This window comes from Calliphora vicina, chromosome 1 (genome assembly GCF_958450345.1).
Source record: "Calliphora vicina chromosome 1, idCalVici1.1, whole genome shotgun sequence".
Classification (NCBI taxonomy): domain Eukaryota; kingdom Metazoa; phylum Arthropoda; class Insecta; order Diptera; family Calliphoridae; genus Calliphora; species Calliphora vicina.
Genome location: NC_088780.1, coordinates 80,194,610 through 80,216,785, shown reverse-complemented (window position 1 = coordinate 80,216,785; position 22,176 = coordinate 80,194,610).

The following is a 22,176-nucleotide window of genomic DNA, read 5'->3' as shown; positions in this document are numbered from 1 at the left end:
AGGTGAGAGTCTTTTCAGTTTCATACTTAACCTACCTTCATTGTTTCGAACAGAAGGGATGTTCTTGACTTAACACTTGTGAGTGCTGAACACCACAGCATGATTAATAATTGGTCTGTCTCTGAAGACTGTTCTTTTCCTGATCACCAATATATTGATTTCAATATTAGTGTAACGTATAGGAGTGATAACATCATTCTAAATAGGAGAAAGACCAATTGGGAGATGCAGTGTAATATACTCTCTCGGTCTTTGTCAAACCCGCCCCCCATTGAAAGTAGGGAAGATATTGAGGTAGCAGTTGAGATACTTACATAAGCGTTCCAATCAGCTACTAATTTGGCCTGCAAGCCGAACATCCTCAGGGGTAGGAATAAACCTCCCTGGTGGAATCCTGAAATTGCACACGCCAGAAGGACGTGTCGTAAACTGTGCAACGAGGCAAAGAGGCTGGGTAACTGGCCGGCATATAAGTCCTCTGTGAACCACTTTAAGAACCTTACGAGGAACGCGAAAGAGACTAACCGATTACGTAAAATTTTATCAACCTCACCGGTTGTACCAAGCTATATCCAGAAACCCTGTGGTAGATGGACTCTGAATAGTAAGGAAACACTTGAGGTCCTTCTGGACACTCATTTTCCAGGCTGCCTCCCAGTCGATGATGCGACTGTGACTAGGGCTACCAATTCTGTTGCTCCGTGTGATAACTCTGTTCCGATGAAGCTTCGACCCGTTTAAATCTCCTGGGCCGGATGGCATTATTCCTGCAGATCTTCAGAAGAACGAAGAAATAGTTGTACCATGGTTCATTAATATATACACAGCGTGTATTAGATGGACCTATATCCCACATGGTGGACGAGGTGTAGAGTAGTCTTCATTCCTAAAGGAGGTAAGGCGACTCATACTAAACCAAAGGACTACAGACCAATTAGTCTCGCATCCTTTTTGCTGAAAACCCTAGAAAGGGTGATTGATGTATACCTGAGAATGACCATTCCGACTGAACTCATCTCTAAATCCCAACATGCCTACACTAAGGGCAGATCTGTGGAAACAGCTCTACACTCGTTAGTTGGCTCCATTGCAGAGTCGCTATCACATAAAGAGTATTCACTTGTTGCCTTCCTTGATATTGAAGGAGCTTTTAACAATGTCAGGCCTGACGCCATCCTATCTGCGATGGAAGAACTGGGGATTGATATTTGTGTACGATTGTCGGAACGATACTCGGTTATAGAGTCATATGTCATATGGCCAATCGTGGAACCCCACAGGGTGGTGTATTATCTCCACTTCTGTGGAACCTGGCTATGAATACCCTGTTGGTCAGGATGGACAGCAGAAGGATCAAGACAGTCGCATATGCTGACGATGTTGCAGTTTTATATCTGGTAAATTTCTGGATACAATATCTAGTTGTATGGAATCAGCATTAAGTACACTGAGTGAGTGGAGTATTTTGAGTGGACTTAGTGTGAACCCATAAAAAACGGAATTGGTTCTCTTCACTAGGAGGTATAAGATCGATGACTTCAGACCACCTAGACTGAATGGAATCAGTCTCGAGATCAGAGATAATGCAAAGTACCTTGGCATTATTCTAGATCCTGGAATTTGAACATTCAAAACAGGATTAACAAGGCATATGTGGCCATCTATTCCTGTAAAATGGCAATTGGTACAAACTGGGGTATTATGCCGAAGGGTATCAATTGGATCTTCAAAGCAGTTGTTAAACCCATCTTGTTCTATGGAGTGGTGGTGTGGTGGAATTCATTGGATAATGCCACTCACCGGAAGGCTGTGGAACGAGTTCTTAGTACTATCGCGATACTGATTACAGGCGCTATAAGGACTACCCCCTCTAAGGCAGTTTTTACTATCCTAAACTGGTTACCAGTTGATTTGATGGTGATACAAATGGCTCTCAACTCTGCTGTGAGACTGAAGGCTGGATGTTCGTGGTCTGGAAAAGACTATGGGCACTCTAAGATTCTGAATTATTATGGGCACTTACATAGTAATGTCGATTACTGCATCGCAAAACCTTTTTTCGATAGGCAGTTCCATATTTTGATTCCGAATAGGGATTTATGGCAGCGCGGACTCTTCCCCCTGAAAATGTCATAAGGATATACACTGATGGCTCAAAAAGGGGCAGCAGGATCGGTGGTGGTTTCTTCATTGATAACTATGGGATTAAATCCTATTTCAGGCTACCTAACTTCCGGCTCTTCAAGCGGAAGTTACGGCCATTAAACGTGCATTCAACTGGCTGAGGTTTTATCGAATATCTGGTGATATATGCATATTTACTGACAGCAAGGCTGCCGTTAACGGAATAGCGGGTGTCTTCACGACATTTAGGTTAACCGAGGAATGCCGGGTATCCCTTAATGAGATAGCGAGACATTCAGTATAACGCTTATATGGGTCCCTGGTCACGATGGAAATCAGGGTAATTGTATAGCAGACGAACTGGCCAAAAGGGGGGCGATGATGGATGATGAAGCGATCGATCCCTTTTCTGGTATTTCCCTTGTTAATTGCAAGATTGCTGTTCAGCGGATACTATATGAATCTGCACAAAGCAGGTGGACCAATGAGTCTACCTGTGTTATAACGAGGTCTACTTGGCCCGTATATGATGCCAACAGGACGAATCTACTTATATAATTTCTTGGTGAGCAAATAAGGCTAATTGTTTCATTCATTACAGGACACTGTATAATTGGGACACATGCTAGGAGATTGGGCCTACGGTACAATGACTACTGTAGGAGCTGTCACAATGAAGAAGAGGAGGAGACGGTGTCCCACCTATTCTGCCAATGCCCGACTCTGATAAACCTGAGGGAACGCATCCTCGGATTACCATTCCTATCATGCTTAGATGAGCTATCAAGATTGAGTCTTAGACGAATCTGCTCTTTCATCAGAGAATCTGGTTGGTTTAGCCTGGAAACGATGGACCCAGTATACTTCCTTGGGGTACGCCTGCTTCAATAGGCTGTGGTGAACTTATGAAGTCTCCCTCTTTAAGAACGAACTTTCGATGACTTAAATAACTTTCTAGAAGCTTTTGTGTGTTCACTGGTAAATATTGTTTTATTTTTATCGATAATCCTTCATGCCATACTTTGTCGAAGGCTTGCGAAACGTCGATGAAGAGTGCAGAACAATATTTTTTTTCTTCAAATGTCTTGGATATGATTTCTACCAACCTGTGAGTTTGTTCTATGGTGTTATGTTTTTCTCGAAATCCGAATTGATGAGTTGGAATACAATCAAAATGATTCACTATCGGCTTTAACTTGTGCATTAACAGTTTTTCGAATAGCTTTGATATATTTGACAATAGGCTAATGGGTCTATATGATTCTACTTTACTGTGATCTTTTCCAGGCTTAGGTATCATTGTAACTAAAGAAACCTTCCATCCTGGTGGATAATATTCAAGGCGTAATATAGCATTAAAAATAAATAGGATTATTCTTAATGCAATTTGGGGTAGCTCGAGGAGCATCTTGTTACTGATTTTATCAATACCAGGTGATTTTTTGGAGTTTAAATCAACAATAGCATTGACAATCTCTGAAATCTCAAAACGAAGTGGTTCAGCTGCAGTAATATGGGGTAAAGTAGGTGGTAACTCTATTATGTCGTTTGACTCGTTTGGGGAAAATACATTCTTTAGATGACTAACAAACAGGTTTCCTTTTTCAGTATCGTTTCTCGCCCAGCCTCCACTAGAATTACGTATAGGAGGTCTGCTCATAACAGGTCTTTTTAATTTTTTTGTAGCTCGCCATAGAGAGTAGTAGTAGATAGTAGTTTGAGTACTGGGTGGCATCTAAGTTCTCCAGATATTTATTAATCGATTCAGTTTTGCGTTTGTGAAGAAGCATACTGAGGCGTTTGCGACATTTTCTAAGCTCCGTTTTAAGTTGAGGGGATCTATAGAGTTGCCACTCTCGACGAACTCTTCTTTTTTCAGCTAATAACTGTTCAATGTCTGCAGAATAGAGTCTATTGTATCTTATTTGTTGGGTTATTTGAGTGGCGTGTTCAACAGCAAGTTTTAAGTTTTGTTCAAAATTTTTGAGTGAGATATCGATATATTCTGGTGTTCTTAGAGATATATTTTCTGTACTGTGTGTGCTAATATATTTTCTATATTTCAACCAATTTATTTTCGTGCTTGATATTGCAGAGTGACCAGTCGGGGATACTATTTCTAGGGGGTTCAATAGAGTAACGAAGGTGGGTGAGTGATACGAGGATAATTCTAATGAAGATTTAACCTGAATTAGTTCCATTGGTAAATTTTTTGTAACTGCAAAATCAATGACATCGGGTATTTTGCTTGGGTCAGTAGTCCAGTATGTTGGTTCTCCGCTCGACAGCACATTCAAATTCAATTTAGAAATTGTATTAAACAAAGCGCGACCTTTCAGGGTTACAACATTGATCCCCAGTGAGTATGCTTAGCATTATAATCGCCAGCTGCTAGGAATCGGGGTCCTAGTGATTCGTAAAAATGTTCATATTTGTTTTCAGTAATCGAAAACCTTGGAGGTGAATATATCGACGAAATTAATAGGTTTCTGTAGCAATCATCCAAACAGATTGTCGTATCTTGAAGATAATCTTCACAAATATCACACATTGAATGGTGTTTGATACGGGTTTTAATTAAAATTCCAGAGCCTCCACATGCTCTATCTCTTGGATCATTTGTGCCATAAAAAACATATCCATTTATCTTAAATAAACTTCTAGACGTCAAATGGGTTTCCGAAACTAACATTATATCAATTTTATGACTTTTTAGAAAATACTCGAGTTCGTTTTTATGTTGGCGAATGCCGTTTGCGTTCCAAAAACATATTCTTAGGCAGTTCATGGTCTGTTAAGCACAGCCTGCAATAACATTGATTGCATCTTAAGCATTTCTTGCATCATGTTACTCATTGAGTTTGTAAAGTTATTTACCGATTGCACAAGAGTTTCTATTGTAGATTCTAGTCTGGTAAAATTGAAAATTGGCGTTTGCTCTCTTACCTCTGGGTTCATATTTTGGTTTTGTGGTTGACGAACTTGCGTCTGAGTTTGGTTGTTTCTTAGTACATTAGCATATGTTTCTTTGTTGTCATATGTCTGTTGCAATGGGGGGTAGTTAAAATTGATGTTATTTAATGGCTGAGCGGGGAAAATCTTCGGTTTATGGCTTTGTGATTTTTTAACAATTGAGTAGACAGGACAACCCCTGTAATTCGCTGTGTGGTTACCTCCGCAATTGCTGCATTTTTTCATTTTAGGATCATCCTTGGATTTGTTACATAGGGATGTGTTATGCAACTCTCCACAAATGACACATACGGGTGGCAATTTGCAATATGCCTTGGTGTGTCCATATTCTTGGCAATTCATACATTGGACGGGGCCAAATCGTTTATGTGGTTCTTCTACCGTAATTTTACGATGCAATAAGTACTTCAGGTTATATATGGGATGTGTTTCATTTTTTTTCAGGCTTATGTCACCGTGTTCAAGTTCAAAACGGAATAGTGGTTGGGGTTTTTATTCTCGATTTCTAATGTTTATCACATTTTTTGTCTTAAAACCTTTATCTTCTAAGAGTTAGGTTTTTGACAACTGACTTATGTTTTTGACAATTACGTCTCGTCTCTATGTTAGGTTAGGTTCCATGGGTAGCCACTCTTCAAGCAGCTCACTTGGGTCCATTAAAAAACTGATCCCATTGTGATACCCAAGGGGTAAACGTCTGGGTATTAATTATACGTCCATCGTTTCTGGGCTAAACCAACCTGATTCTCTGATGAAAGAGCAGATTCGTCTAAGACTCAATCTTGATAGCTCATCTAAGCATGATAGGAATGGTAATCCGAGGATGCTTAGATGAGCTATCAAGATTGAGTCTTAGACGAACGAGCGGGGTCAACAAAGATACAAATGTTGTAAATATGTAGAGCGCTTTATGCTTAATTAGCAAAATTACACGCCATCTCACATTTTTTAAAAATATCTCCAAAAATCCAGATCGTCCTTAAGGAGATCTATAAAAATCATACATACAAATGTAACTTATTTATTTAGTTCAAGAGATATTTAGCTTTACTTCTTTATTTCTTTCAATTCTGATCGATCTTTTTTGTGTTTTTAGATATGGCGGGTCTACTGAGGTTCGAAATTTTTTTTTAAATGTTATCTATATTTGCAATAAAATTCGCAAAGCTCCATGCTTGTATAGCCCTATATCCTATTTAAATACGTAAAAAGTAAAACGGCAGAAATGCATACGTAGCAGTTAATTCAGATGAAAAAAATATAAACAAAACAAACAGATGAATAGATGACAGCTTGTTTTTAACCGTGCTCGTTCTTGTTCCCCCGCATTGTCAACAACTAATGATTGTCAAACAAAAAAAAACCCAACAGCTGTTAATCTGGAGTTACCAAAAAATACAAATACTTTATTTACGCCTGAAAGTATGCTAGCAATATCAGCTTCAGAAACGAAATCCACCACACAGACTACAATTAAAATTAACCCATTAAGCGGCGCAATACCCAATATTAGTCAAACATTAAATAAAGATAGCAAATCCGAAATACAGGTTGGAATGGACCGGTATGTTACAGTATTAAAAAGGGCACGAAGTCCCAAGTCTTCGAAAGCGGCACCCTTGGCTAAATTATATAAGGATAGTGAACCTGATAGACTAAATAATGAAAATCGTTTTTCTATTCTGGAATGTGAAACAGATGACCCAGTAAATAAAATTACCTCTATAAAACCACCCCCAATTTACTTGAGAGAAAATAATTCAAAATCCCTGGTTCAGAGCCTGATATCATTAATAGGTGAGAACTCTTTTTTCGTTATCCCAATCAAGAAAGGCACGATTCATGAAACTAAAATACAGGTCAATAGTGAAAACGATTATAGAAAGGTTGTAACAGATTTTGAAACTCAAAAGAAAAGTTTTTACACTTATCAGCTGAAAGGAAGCAAGGGTCTACAAGTTGTAATAAAGGGTATTGACTGTAATGTTGAACCACTCGAAATAAAGCAAAGCTTAGAAGATAAAGGTTTTAAGACAAAAAATGTGATAAACATTAGAAATCGCGAATAAAAACCCCAACCACTATTCCGTGTTGAACATAAACGATTTGGCCCCGTCCAATGTATGAATTGCCAAGAATATGGACACACCAAGGCATATTGCAAATTGCCACCCGTATGTGTTATTTGTGGAGAGTTGCATAACACATCCCTATGTAACAAATCCAAGGATGATCCTAAAATGAAAAAATGCAGCAATTGAGGAGGTAACCACACAGCGAACTACAGGGGTTGTCCTGTCTACTCAATTGTTAAAAAATCACAAAGCCATAAACCGAAGATTTTCCCCGCTCAGCCATTAAATAACATCAATTTTATCTACCCCCCATTGCAACAGACATATGACAACAAAGAAACATATGCTAATGTACTAAGAAACAACCAAACTCAGACGCAAGTCCGTCAACCACAAAACCAAAATATGAACCCAGAGGTAAGAGAGCAAACGCCAATTTTCAATTTTACCAGACTAGAATCTACAATAGAAACTCTTGTGTAATCGGTAAATAACTTTACAAACTCAATGAGTAACATGATGCAAGAAATGCTTAAGATGCAATCAATGTTATTGCAGGCTGTGCTTAACAGACCATGAACTGCCTAAGAATATGTTTTTGGATCGCAAACGGCATTCGCCAACATAAAAACGAACTCGAGTATTTTCTAAAAAGTCATAAAATTGATATGTTAGTTTCGGAAACCCATTTGACGTCTAGAAGTTTATTTAAGATAAATGGATATGTTTTTTATGGCACAAATGATCCAAGAGATAGAGCATGTGGAGGCTCTGGAATTTTAATTAAAACCCGTATCAAACACCATTCAATGTGTGATATTTGTGAAGATTATCTTCAAGTTACGACAATCTGTATGGATGATTGCTACAGAAACCTATTAATTTCGTCGATATATTCACCTCCAAGGTTTTCGATTACTGAAAACAAATATGAACATTTTTACGAATCACTAGGACCCCGATTCCTAGCAGCTGGCGATTATAATGCTAAGCATACTCACTGGGGATCAAGACTTGTAACACCGAAAGGTCGCGCTTTGTTTAATACAATTTCTAAATTGAATTTGAATGTGCTGTCGAGCGGAGAACCAACATACTGGCCTACTGACCCAAGCAAAATACACGATGTCATTGATTTTGCAGTTACAAAAAATTTACCAATGGAACTAATGCAGGATAAATCTTCATTAGAATTATCCTCGGATCACTCACCCACCTTCGTTACTCTATTGAACCCCCTAGAAATAGTATCCCCGACTGGTCACTATGCAATATCAAGCACGAAAATAAATTGGTTGAAATATAGAAAATATATTAGCACACACAGTACAGAAAATATATCTCTAAGAACACCAGAAGATATCGATATCTCACTCAAAAATGTTTAACAAAACTTAAAACTTGCTTTTGAACACGCCACTCAAATAACCCAACAAATAAGATACAATAGACTCTATTCTGCAGACATTGAACTGTTATTAGCTGAAAAAAGAAGAGTTCGTCGAGAGTGGCAACTCTATAGATCCCCTCAACTTAAAACGGAGCTTAGAAAATGTCGCAAACGCCTCAGTATGCTTCTTCACAAACGCAAAACTGAATCGATTAATAAATATCTGGAGAACTTAGATGCCACCCAGTACTCAAACTACTATCTACTACTACTCTCTATGGCGAGCTACAAAAAAATTAAAAAGACCTGTTATGAGCAGACCTCCTATACGTAATTCTAGTGGAGGCTGGGCGAGAAACGATACTGAAAAAGGAAACCTGTTAGTCATCTAAAGAAAGTATTTTCCCCAAACGAGTCAAACGACATAATAGAGTTACCACCTACTTTACCCCATATTACTGCAGCTGAACCACTTCGTTTTGAGATTTCAGAGATTGTCAAGGCTATTGTTGATTTAAACTCCAAAAAATCACCTGGTATTGATAAAATCAGTAACAAGATGCTCCTCGAGCTACCCCAAATTGCATTAATAATAATCCTATTTATTTTTAATGCTATATTACGCCTTGAATATTATCCACCAGAATGGAAGGTTTCTTTAGTTACAATGATACCTAAGCCTGGAAAAGATCACAGTAAAGTAGAATCATATAGACCCATTAGCCTATTGTCAAATATATCAAAGCTATTCGAAAAACTGTTAATGCACAAGTTAAAGCCGATAGTGAATCATTTTGATTGTATTCCAACTCATCAATTCGGATTTCGAGAAAAACATAACACCATAGAACAAACTCACAGGTTGGTAGAAATCATATCCAAGACATTTGAAGAAAAAAAATATTGTTCTGCACTCTTCATCGACGTTTCGCAAGCCTTCGACAAAGTATGACATGAAGGATTATCGATAAAAATAAAACAATATTTACCAGTGAACACACACAAGCTACTAGAAAGTTATTTAAGTCATCGAAAGTTCGTTCTTAAAGAGGGAGACTTCATAAGTTCACCACAGCCTATTGAAGCAGGCGTACCCCAAGGAAGTATACTGGGTACCTTCCTATATGTGCTATATACTTGTGATATGCCTACAAACAGTCGAACCCACATATCTACTTTTGCTGATGACACAGCTATACTAGCCATTCATGAAAACCCCCAAGAAGCATCTGTACTGTTACAAGACCATATACTCGACATAGAAAGGTGGTTAAAACAATGGAGAATAAAAGTAAACGAGCAAAAATGTATACATCTTATATTCACATTGCGTAGAGAATCGTGCCCTCCAATCCTAATAAGTAATCATATAAAACCTTAACAAACTGAAGTTAAATATCTAGGTCTGCATCTAGACCGACGTCTTACCTGGAAAAAGCATATAGATACGAAATTGACTCAAATGAAGTTAAAATTACTACAAATTTACTGGCCAATTGGTATGTGAGAAATATTAACATTCATAAGGACCTAGGAAAAAAACAAGGGGAGTCATATTTGAAAAAGTTAGAAGTTCACCCAAACCCACTTGCACGAACATTAATGAGAAGTAATGGCTACATCCGACTAAGAAGAAGGAATCCAACAGACCTGCGCTAATGATAGGATCTATAAATTAAACAAAATGTTTCGTCCAACTGTGGTGGGACGTAAATAAAAAATAATATTTAGATTTAAGATTTGAACAAATTATTAATAGTTCACATTATTTTGTGAAGATACAATAAATAAAATATGAAAAAAAAAAAAAAAAAACACGGTAAATAACGTCGCAGTAGAATCTTTTTGGAACACATTTTTCCCATTTTAGGAATTTTGGTATTTGAAAATAAAACGCGTCTAAAATTATAATTCCATTAATTTAAGGACATTTGGATCTATACTATTTCCAAATTTTGTTGTAATACCTTTAACCGTTAAAATTTTACATTAATTCAAATTTTTGTTCATGAAAAATCACTATATATATTATAATTTTTTAGTTTATAAGATAAATGACGTCCGAAAAATTTATAAAATTATTTCATTTCACTAAACTATTAAGCTTCAAGTCCTAAAGCTTTCCCCAATACCAACTACATATACAAAAAGTTTATATTTATCTGGATCTCCACAAACCTTGCTCACTTTTGAAAAGTTTTTACATTTTTTATATGTACATTAGCGTGTCCCAAAAAAATTTTTTTGTTGGGGCTCAAGCTTAATTTGAAACCTTATAGGCTAAAGTATTTTTGAGATTTTTCGGAAGAAGTCGCGAAAATGAAAATTTCCAAAAAATTTAAAAGTTTGCAATAAACTTAACAGTAGTTAACGACCCTGCTGAGCGCGCAATTGGCCTTCTAGAAACCGTCAACAACACACTAGTGATGGAAAACAGTGAACAGTGATTCAAGTCATCGAGCATTTTCACAAAACACATCCAAACTTAATTTGAAACCTTATAGGGTAAAGTATTTTTGAGATTTTTCGGAAGAGGTCCATCCAGTTTTTGCCAAAAATCGGGTTTGTCGGCCTTTTTTTGAGTTTTCTTCAAACTTTGTCAAGACTAGGGTTTTTAATTTCCCGACCTTTTTTGATTCCCGGGAATCGGTAACATTTTTCTCTACATTGCCGGGTTCCCGGATATTCCCGAAATATATAATAATACTGTAAACTATGAATATTATATCAAAATTTCATATAAAAACTTAGTGTTATAATCATAATATATAGAGCTTCGTATTAATCAATTCAATTTGAGCTTAATTCACTAAAATCTTTATCCGTAATTAAAAAATTTCATTCATAAATCCATTCTCAATATCTAATTCTTTAGCTTCCTTCAAAAGCTTTATTTAAATTGAATTAATTTTGAAGTTAATTAATAACAGAATTTATTCAAACTTTGAATGATTAAATTTTTTTGATTCCAATCTACTACAAATTGAGGTAAAATGTTTTTTCTTCATTCAGTTTTATTTAGCTTTTAATCATTTTCAAAATGAATTGAAAGACAATTTCTTAAGCCTTTTTAATAATTTAGGGTCAACAATTTTCTTTTAACAGTTTTCTTTTAAAATGTACCAACATTTTTATGAGATTTATATATAATTTTCGGAAGTGGGCTTTGTATGGGAGCTATGACTAATTATGGACCGATCATCACAAAATTTGGTAGGCGTGAACTTAGTTTAGATATCTTAAACTGGCCTACCTAAACAAAAGCGTAAGACGGAACGTTTTTTTCAGCTTAGCTTTAACGCTGAAATGCCAGCGGCAACGGCACGTCAAACAATAAAAACAGGGTTATCAAAAAAATAAATATAACAACCCTGATTATTTAGACAATAACCATATTTCTGATAATATTGTTACGTTTTAACTTTTTCAAAACGTTGGTTTATTTCCTTTAAATAAATCGGATACTTTTGATTGCAAATAAAAGCCGTTTAGTAGTTTAAAAATTGTAACAACTATTTATTTATTTAAAATGTACAACAACAGAATTAAATAGTCACTCAATGTTTTTTATACACGTTTATAAATTCGCAGAAATACAGACACACTTTATAATGTACACGAATTCACTTGAAAAGCGTCTCTGATAAACTCACTAACGACTGCAACCTCTGCCACTATTTATAACACTGCCATCTGCAATCTAGATTGCTCTTTAACTGTCAAAGCTCGTATATTCTAGTGCTTTCTAATACATACGCCATCTGTGGTGTACTTTCTACAATGTTCTTTAACTGAATATTCGAATTCGAATATACGGTCGCAGCAAACAGCGTTGACATACTTACGATCAATGGTCAACTGAAAGCTTTTATTCAATGTTAATAATGCCTACAGAAATGTTACAATTTGCTATTACAGCACTGTTATTTGAAAGCATTATGCTACTTTTAAATCAGCCGTAAAAATCGTTATATTTGAATTCAAGTACAATTTCGTAACACTGCCCCCGCTTAAGCCTGTTCTTCCCAAATAGCCATAGATTCACATCTCTCATAGGCAGCTAGTCATTTCAGATGTTCAACCTTAATTCCCGATATCGGTCTTCCACATTTCCGTATTCTATAAATCATGTCGTCCAATTTCTTAACTACCTAATGTGGTCCTTTGCAGTGTTCCTTAATTTGGATGACAAACCCTTATTACGTTGTGAGCTATATCTGGTTTACATTTGGTCATTTGTCATTTTAATTCGTCTCCGAACGAGTTCATGCTTTTCTTTTTCTGCTGAAGCACCTTCACCCATCTTGGAACCCGGCCTGATGATCTTTTCTCTGCGGGACAGACCAAGCACTCCAACAGGAACCATTCTGTAGTTGCACTGTTCAACGAGGGCCTTCATTGTTACATGGCCACTTCTCACATCCGCTGGTTCCAACACCAACAAACCATTGTCTATACAATCCTCCACTTCCTCACGGGACCATACCAAATCCTCTGACTGCGGTGGCAACCTTTTGTGCTCAACAAAAACTAACTTTCTTACTTAAGACTTGCTCTCATATCCGACGTCAAGGGGTATTTTAACATTTCGCCAATTCATGACTTTTAGTCCCATATCCAAAGTAATGCTGTAACTAATCATGAAGTCTGCATCAATGATTACTTCGTCCACAATATCGGCAACAACAAAGGCATGATTTACGCTAATACCACCAATAGTTAGTTTCACATTAACTTTACCATGGATAGCGGCAGGCTCTCCAGTAGCGGTGCGTAGACTTACATTGCTGTTCTGATGATAGACGCGACGCTCCCGTGTCAATAGTAAGGATGTGCTTCCGACCGTTGATGCTCGCTTTAAAGGTGGCTATTTCTTGATGGTGAAACATATCTGATTCACATTCTTGGTGCTCTGCAGTTTCGCTGAATGTGACCCATTTTTCCACAGTTATAACATTTAACTTTGTCTTTAGTTTGTCTCTTACTTAAAGCCTTTAAAACTGCCTCTTTTAATTCGTTGACCATACTTCTATCATTTTCAGCGACAACCTCGATTTTCCGCGCATTACACATCTGGGGCTTTGAAATTATCTTTGCTGTTTCTTGTACCAGCGCGAATTAGACGGTTTCAATGAATGATGACTTTGGTGTGGCTCATACAGCATATTTTATGTCTGGATCGCGAATACCATTCACAAATGCCTCTATTTTCAAATGCTCCAAAATCGGATGGTTCTCCCCTGGATAAATAAGCTGTTGCAAACGCTCGATTTCCATCGCAAAATCTTGTAGCGTCTCATTGGCATTCTGCACTCTACCACGCAATTCCATTTGGTATAATTCTTTTTTATGTTCGCCACCGTACTTACGTTGTAGCGCCTCCATTATGTCATTATAACAATTTCTGTTGCTCACTGGCACGCTTTCAAGAACTACCGCTGCATTTCCTTTTAAGGCCAAAATCAATTCGATAGCTTTTTCTTCGTCTTTCCACATGTTTCTAATGGCAACCGTATCAAGCTTGGACACATTAAATGGTGTGCTGCCATCAACACTAGGGGCCTTTATTCTACTAGAGGATTCTGGAATAATTCGTACCGGTCCATCTTGGCATTGAAGATTTTTAACCTTTGTTTCTAGGTCATGCATATTTGATCAACACCATTTTTTAAATCTGACACCTTCTTGTCAATACCATCCACTCTGCTGTTAAAAGCTTCAGACATTTCCTGAATTTTCTCGTCTGTGACTCTAGATGATTCCTGAAATTTCGCTTCCATTTCAGATAGGAGTTTCTCGTTGTTGACTTGAACTTCAGCTAATAATTTTTCATTGTTGACTCTAGAAGTTTCTTGAACTTCAGCCTTAACTTCAAATAATAATTTTTCATTGTTGACTCAGAAGTTTCTTGAACTTCTGCTTTGACTTCAGCTAGAAGTTTCTCGTTGTTTACTTTAGAAATTCTTCTTTGACTTCATTAAATTGTGCCATCATAGTAGCAAACATTGTGCTTAAATCCATGCTGCTTGTTGTTGCACGGGTAGAAACTTCCATTTCTTCTTTATACTCGAATTCGGAAGCTCCAATGTCAATATCACCCCGCTTGAATTCATCTATCAGCCTCTTTTGCAATTCCGCCTTATTGCCGCTGTATGTAACTCCAACTTACTCAATTCTTTCTTGAGTTCTTCAACTTTTAGTTCCTGAAACTTCATGTTTAATATTTTGCAATCCCACTTCTGACACCAATTGGTATGTTTTAACCTTTTCAAATCGTTTGTTTATTTCTTTTAAATAAACCGGATACTTTTGATTTCAAATAAAAGCCGTTTAGTAGTTTAAAAATTGTAACAACTCTTTATTTATTTAAAATGTACAACAACAGAATTAAATAGTCACTCAATGTTTTTTATACACGTTTATAAATTCGCAGAAATACAGACACACTTTATAATGTTTATTCGAAAAGCATCTCTGATAAACTCACTAACGACTGCAACCTCTGCCACTATTTATATCACTGCCATCTGCACTCTAGATTGCTCTTTAACTGTCTAGAGCTTTCTAATACATACGCCATCTGTGGTGTACTTTCTACAATGTTCTTTAACTGAATATTCGAATATACGGTCGCAGCAAAACGTGTTGCCATACTTACGATCAATGGTCAACTGAAAGCTTTTATTCAATGTTAATAATGCCCACAGATATGTTACAGTTTGCTATTACAGCACTGCTATTTGAAAGCATTATGCTACTTTTAAATCAGCCGTAATAGTCTTTATATTTGAATTCAAGTACAATTTCGTAACAATATAAAATATATAAATATAAAAGGAAATAATATATGTATACTATTTTAAATATTAACAATTACCTCCATTTTCTAATAACAAATATATTTTTTTTGCTTATTTGTTTCTCATTCTTTATTTATTTGTTTACATGTGTTGTGTTTTGCAACTAACTTCACTATTAAACGCGCTGTCAAAATTGGATTTTCTAATTGCAAAGCGTTGCCGCCGCCTTATTTCGGTATGCTACATACAAATTGTATGAGCATGAGACTTTTTGACAGCTAAAAAACGTTTGCCGCCCGTGTTTAGGTATGCCAGTAAGAAATTTGGTTAGATATCTTTATAACTAAGATATTTATGAGAGCTTATCTATTTTTAGATAGGTCAATCGTATGGGGGCTAGGAGAAATAATGGACCGATTCCAACGAAATTCAATAGGCTTCGTCCATGTGGTAATAGGAAAGCTTGTACCAAATTTTATCTTTGAAATTCTTCTAGTTTGATTACATTATGGTGTTTTAGGGTATAAAAATCATTTTGTGTACATAAAATTTTTAGTTTGCTTTATATAATTCAGGAACGGTAAATGCAAATTCAAAAATTGTTATCTGTAAATTATTATGAATCAATTGATCTTTCAAACTGCGTTGTTAGTTTTATTAATGTTCATACAAATTTTAAAAGTTATAAAGCCTTGTTTACAAAATTTATGGAAAAATTTAGAAAAATTGTAATGTGGGGTGTACCTTAATGAGCCAAATTATTGAAAACCTAAAAATTTTTGGACACAAAAATAAAGCATGGACATTTTTCGTTTAAACTGTGTCCTCAAAAGTAATAAAAATCGTTGGTCTTGACAACATTATGAAGATTACTCAAAAAAGGCCGACAAACCCGATTTTTGGCAAAAACTGGATTTGAGCGACCTCTAAACCACTTCCGAAAAATCTGAAAAAAATCTCAAAAATACTCTACCCTATAAGCTTTTTAATTATGCTTGAGCACCCATGAAAATAAGAAAAAAACTTTTTTCGGGACCCACTAATGTACCGAATGGAGTCGAATCTTTTTGTTAGTTAGACAACTAAATTACCAATAATATGCAGGAGATTTCATAACAATATCACTTATGAATCCAAAAATAAACGATTTTCAATTTAAAAATTAAAAAAAATGTAGATTTTTGCTATTTTTTTATTAAAACAAAACTTTCTTTAAGAATATATAACAATTTTATGTTTTTCTGTAAGGTATCTTTACGGAGAACATTTTGGTATTAAAAATATATTCTATTTTTCGAATACATCGGCCTTACGCCCTTCGGAAACTGACATATTTTTTATAAAAATTTCCAAATTGGGCCACTTGTTCTAAAATCCCGAAGCTAGGATCAGAAAACGGAAGGTAGCTTTTTAAACCTTATATGTATGTTCCCTATTCATCCACTAAGCATTTTCCCAGCCCCGAAGGAAATGTGGATCCTATGGGCAAAATTATAAAAAATATTTTTGGGATTTTCGCTCCAATTTTTAGGAATTGCGCTATTCCCTTTGACCTTTTGACAAGTTTTTTTAAACTTTGTTATTTAGAATGATAAATTTAAAAAACGTTGAAAATTACATTTAGTTTTGTTAATAAATAACGATTTTATTACATATCACATATTTATTTAGTTTCTAAATTTAAAATTTGTATCAAAATTTGAATAGGATTGCAAATATTAGGCCCAATTTGATCCACATTTTTCAAAAGTTCAGCAAGTTAGTTTTCAGGGTTAAAGTTGTTTTTCGATGTTATATTCTAGTAAAACATTCAGACTACATTAAAAATTATATGGACTGTTGTAATATTCTGAATAAGTTTCACTTAAAATTCATAACAGTAAGGAAATTGGTACCATTCGCAAAAAATTGGCCAAATATTTAGTTTTTCTCGAAAATCGCAAACTTTAAATCTCAGGTACGGAAAAACTATAGGAGATATTGTCATACTTTTTCATATTTTTATTCCCTATTACATTCTCAATAAATCTCAATGTGATGGCCAAAAAATTCTGAAATTTGCTTAACAAAATTTTAAAATGGAGTTTTGAAACTGCCGTTAAACAAATTAATTATTTTTGGTCATACCTGCGAATAGGTTAAAGGTATCCTACGAAGACAAAAACTAATACACAAGTAAATAAGGATATATTTTAAGTAAAAATGAGCTATTATTTTAATGTTTCTCAAAAAATATGTTAATTTTGTTTCTACATTTCTTGTTCTAGTGGCTTGAGACAAGTTAATGGCCTGGGGATTTTTTAATAACTTTAACATTTTTTAACCAGTTTTTGTCTTTTATATCTCATTAGAACGACAATTACGTACACATTTCGATTCCTTTTAATTAAATTGCAAAAGTAATTACTTAATGACTAAATTAAAAAAAGAAAAAAACTGAAAAAAAATAATTTTTACCCATTGTAAATCGCAACCATAATATAGAATGCACTAACTAACATTTTCCTTACTTTACAGGAGGAGGAAGCAACTTAATAAAGTAGTTACGATTTTTTTAAATAAAGATTGTTATGAAGGTCTTTAACCAATTTAATGTTGTGACATTTAATTTTATTAATTATCTATCGAAGTATGCAAAAAACTAAATTTTGGAAAAAAAACGAGTTAGGGCGTTTCTATATTAAGGTAACGAAATGCACCTCAAAACTGCAGCATCGTTGCGCCACCAGTTAACGTTATCCTAATATTTTACACAACGGTAAAAATTCGCAATTTTTTCACTCTAGAGTGCTCCAAAAAAATAAAATTGCGAATTTTTACCTCTACAACCGTCCCCCCGGTAATAAAAAATACAGATTTTAGTCCCCATGAAATGGCAAAGTGTGACACTGTGCACCGTAGGCCCGCCATAATTAAAAAACCAAAAAAAGATCCAGCAGAATTTTAAAAAAAAATAAATAAAAAATCTTGAACTAAAAGAGATAAGATACATTTGTATGCATGTTTTTTGTAGATCTCCTTAAGGACTATTTATATTTGAAATTTCAGCTCATGCGGATCATACTTGGATTTTTGGAGATATTTTTAATAAATGTGAGACCCGAGATAGCGTGTAATTTTGCTATATATTTGTATATATAGCGTAAAAGGTTATATATACAACTTTTGTATATTTGGTGACTCCCACTGAAATTTTCCGGCAAAAATATTTGTGGAATATTTTAATCCTTAAATGTCCTTTTTGAAATTACTTTTTTTTTTTGATTTTCTCGAAAAAAAGTGTAAAATTTACCCCTAAAGAAAGGAGATAGAGGGTTAAAATTTTCTACAAAAAAATTTTCCCCATAAAATTCCACAATATAACTCTGACAATAAAAATTCTCTCATATATTAACTTGCAACTGTTTTTTCAGTTAGTATAATACTACCTTCGATCAAAAAATTAAAACTTAAAAATATTTGAAAATGAAGATCTTACCTTTGATCCCAATTGGAAAGTAAACATTTTTTAATATTTTTCAAAGAATATAACTATGGGAAAATTTTAAATTACTATTTTAATTAAAACTTCAAAATCTTTAAGCATGTCAGATATAGAATTTAAAAAAAAAATAAAAAGTGAATGAAAATACCTTCTATTTTTCTACTATGGATTGTGTTACAATTTTTTCACCATTGTGTTGCATCAGTTGCAGTTGAAACAAAAGAATGATAGATAAAAACAAAGTAGTATAACAGTTTGCTCCTATAACTATTTTCAAGTTAATACGAAAGTTAGTTTTTTGTAAATAAATAAAATGATAACGAAATTATTATTTATAGTATGTAATATTTTAGGACTTAATTGTTGTTTTTTATATTTATTTTATATTTCAGGACTTAGTTGTTGTTTTTTATATTTGTTAGTATGTAATTGCGAATTTGTAAACAACACCATTAAAATTTGCAATTTTTATTTTAATATAAAATGTGAGTTAACTTGGTTCAATATTAATTTCATAAATTTTTCCATGATGTGAATATAAATATTAAAATTTGTGAATTGGTATTATTGAATTAATAAAATATGTTTGCATTTTCATTTATATTTATGACCGTAATTTCAACAAATAAATATCTACGGTATAAATATCCAGCATATAAATTTATCTAAAGGTAACTTGAAGGGCATTCAAATACTTCGATTTTTCTCTTGTTCAAATAAAACGCATAAGAGATTTTAACTTGTTCGAATAACGTTTAAAATTAATCGAAATATTCGAATAATTTAATTATTTTTAAAAAAGTAAAGAATGAAGTTTTGATGTAAGTTTTTTAATATTTTATTGTTAAGGAAAAACAAAAAATAATGTTAAAGTTAACAATTCAAGTATTGATAATGTTAAGAAACATTCGAAAACAAAGTTCATCATTATATTTTTATTAGAAATATTCTGATCAGATTCCCTCCCGAACAATCTACAAAACAATTGACTAACAAACTCTTTAGTTTCCGTGTTGGAGCTATGCTTTAAACAATTTGAGCTAGTTGGACATGATCTAGAATTCAAGTACAATATAAACGTATTAAGAACTTTTTTACGTAATTTATAATTCGGGTTTTAAAATGAGTAACCAATTCTTTAGTAAATGAATTAAACATTTTCAAAATTATAACAAATTGTATTATACTCGCAAGCACTATCAACGTTGCCGTATCTTTGCTAAATCAAGTGCTCTTAGGGATTTACACAAATCTGTCCAAAGTTTGATATCATTGTCAGTGAACGTGGGTAATTTGAAGTCTGACAGTGCATGATTGTCGCATTTATAAATATGCAAAAAGTTTACTACCATATAAGATAAAGCTGTCCGACGACGCACAGTGTGGCAAAATTAAAAATAGCGGCCAAAACTCTATAACTTTGGACACAGACGGCATTTTTTAATGCGTTTTTTTTGTTTGATATGTAACTTGTTTACCCTTATTTTGGTATATTAATTTGTATATTAGGTTGTGGCGGAATGTAGTTATGATGTCTAGAAAAGTGATAGTTATTTTCTGAAGAATTATTAGCCATAATTTAAGTAAGAATTTTTTTTTGCAATTTGCATATGAAATTTATAACAAAAAATTGAGTATTTATTGTATTGTATAACATAAAAACCTTTCTGAGTCCATATTTTTGTCAAATAATTAAAAAAAATTAAAAAAAAATGTGGAATTTTTCTAGAAAAGCTTTATAAGAAATATTTTATTTTACAATAAAATTTAATAAATAATGATAATAGTAGTAAAGAATTATAATAATAACAAGTATGAAAGTATGGTCCGTCAAGCCCGACAATATAATACCCTAAACTAAGAAAATGAGCAAAATCATTTTTCTTTAAAATTTCAATAATTTATTTTCGTGAAAGATTTTAGGAAGAGGGATGTGGACCGATCGCCATGAAATTAGGTCTTGTGATTTATGTCTATATGGAAGTTATTTCTGTTGAATTTTAGGTTTATACCAAAATTGTTAATAGATTTATGCTCGTTAAAGTGATTTTCGGAAGCGGGTCTTATATGGAAGCTATGACTAATTATGAACCGATCGTCATAAAATTAGTTGACATGACTTCCGTATATATAAAACTTATTTGGAAAGGAATTTTGTGTAGATACCTATATTAATTAAACATTTATGACGGATAAAATCCAATTTTGGGAGGACTTTCGTATGAAATAATGGACCGATTTCAGCCAGTTTCAATAGGCTTCGTCGTTGGGCCGAAAAAATTGTATGTAACAAATTTTATCGAAATATCTTCAAAATTGCGACCTATACTTTATTCACAAGAATGCATTTATACTATACAACATATATGGTGGTATAGAGTATAAGCATCATACTTGAGTCAGAAAAATTGATCAAGCTCAAAAGGAGCAAAAAAGCGCAAAACGAAATAGGCACGTTAATAAAGGAGAGAGTACGTACTTTCAAATGGTACTAGGCTTTTTACGAAATATTAGGAATTCCCTAAGGTGCTATTCCATCAAACCTTAAATTTATGTAAAATTTAACACATTTTTAAAAATAATATGGAAGCGATTTCAAAAGAGGTGGAAACATATATCTGCATTGAAATTAAATTTTAACAAAAACCGTTAACTTCATAAAAATCCCTTTTGCAAATAAAAAGTTATAAGCGATTGAATTTTAAAAATTTGTTAGAAAATCCTACTTTTCAATCAGATAATAAAAAGGTGCATATTGAATCACCCTGTTTATAGGGAAAATGTTTACATAGATACCTGAATTTTTGGCTTCTGAGGTTCTCAGGTGTTTACTTTAATATGAGTATTTAAAATTAAGATTTAGCGGCAAAATAAAAAAACACTTTTGGCCGCTATTTCAAAATTAGCAACACTGTGCGACGTTTAACATCATGTATAAGTCGAACTTTCTTGCAAAAAAACGTAAATTTGCAATATTATATGTTTATCATTAGATTTATTAAATATTTTGCAACACTTACTTTCGCGGTTAATAACAGCACTTATATATACTAGCATAACCTGGTGCACTTCGCTACCCCTACCCTAGTAAAATTAAAAAAATATGAATGGAAATACGAAAATAACATATACAAAATTTGAGAATCTCTCAATTACAGTTCACTTGATATTCGAAAATAACTAACTAATTTTGTATCGGAGATACCACTCCACTGCTCTGATCCCACCCATTTTTAAACCTTTTATGTAAATATCCTTATCTTTCCTTAATAAGGGAGGGGTCATTGCTACTAAGCCTATCATGCTTAGCTAAACTTTGTTTTTAGCTAA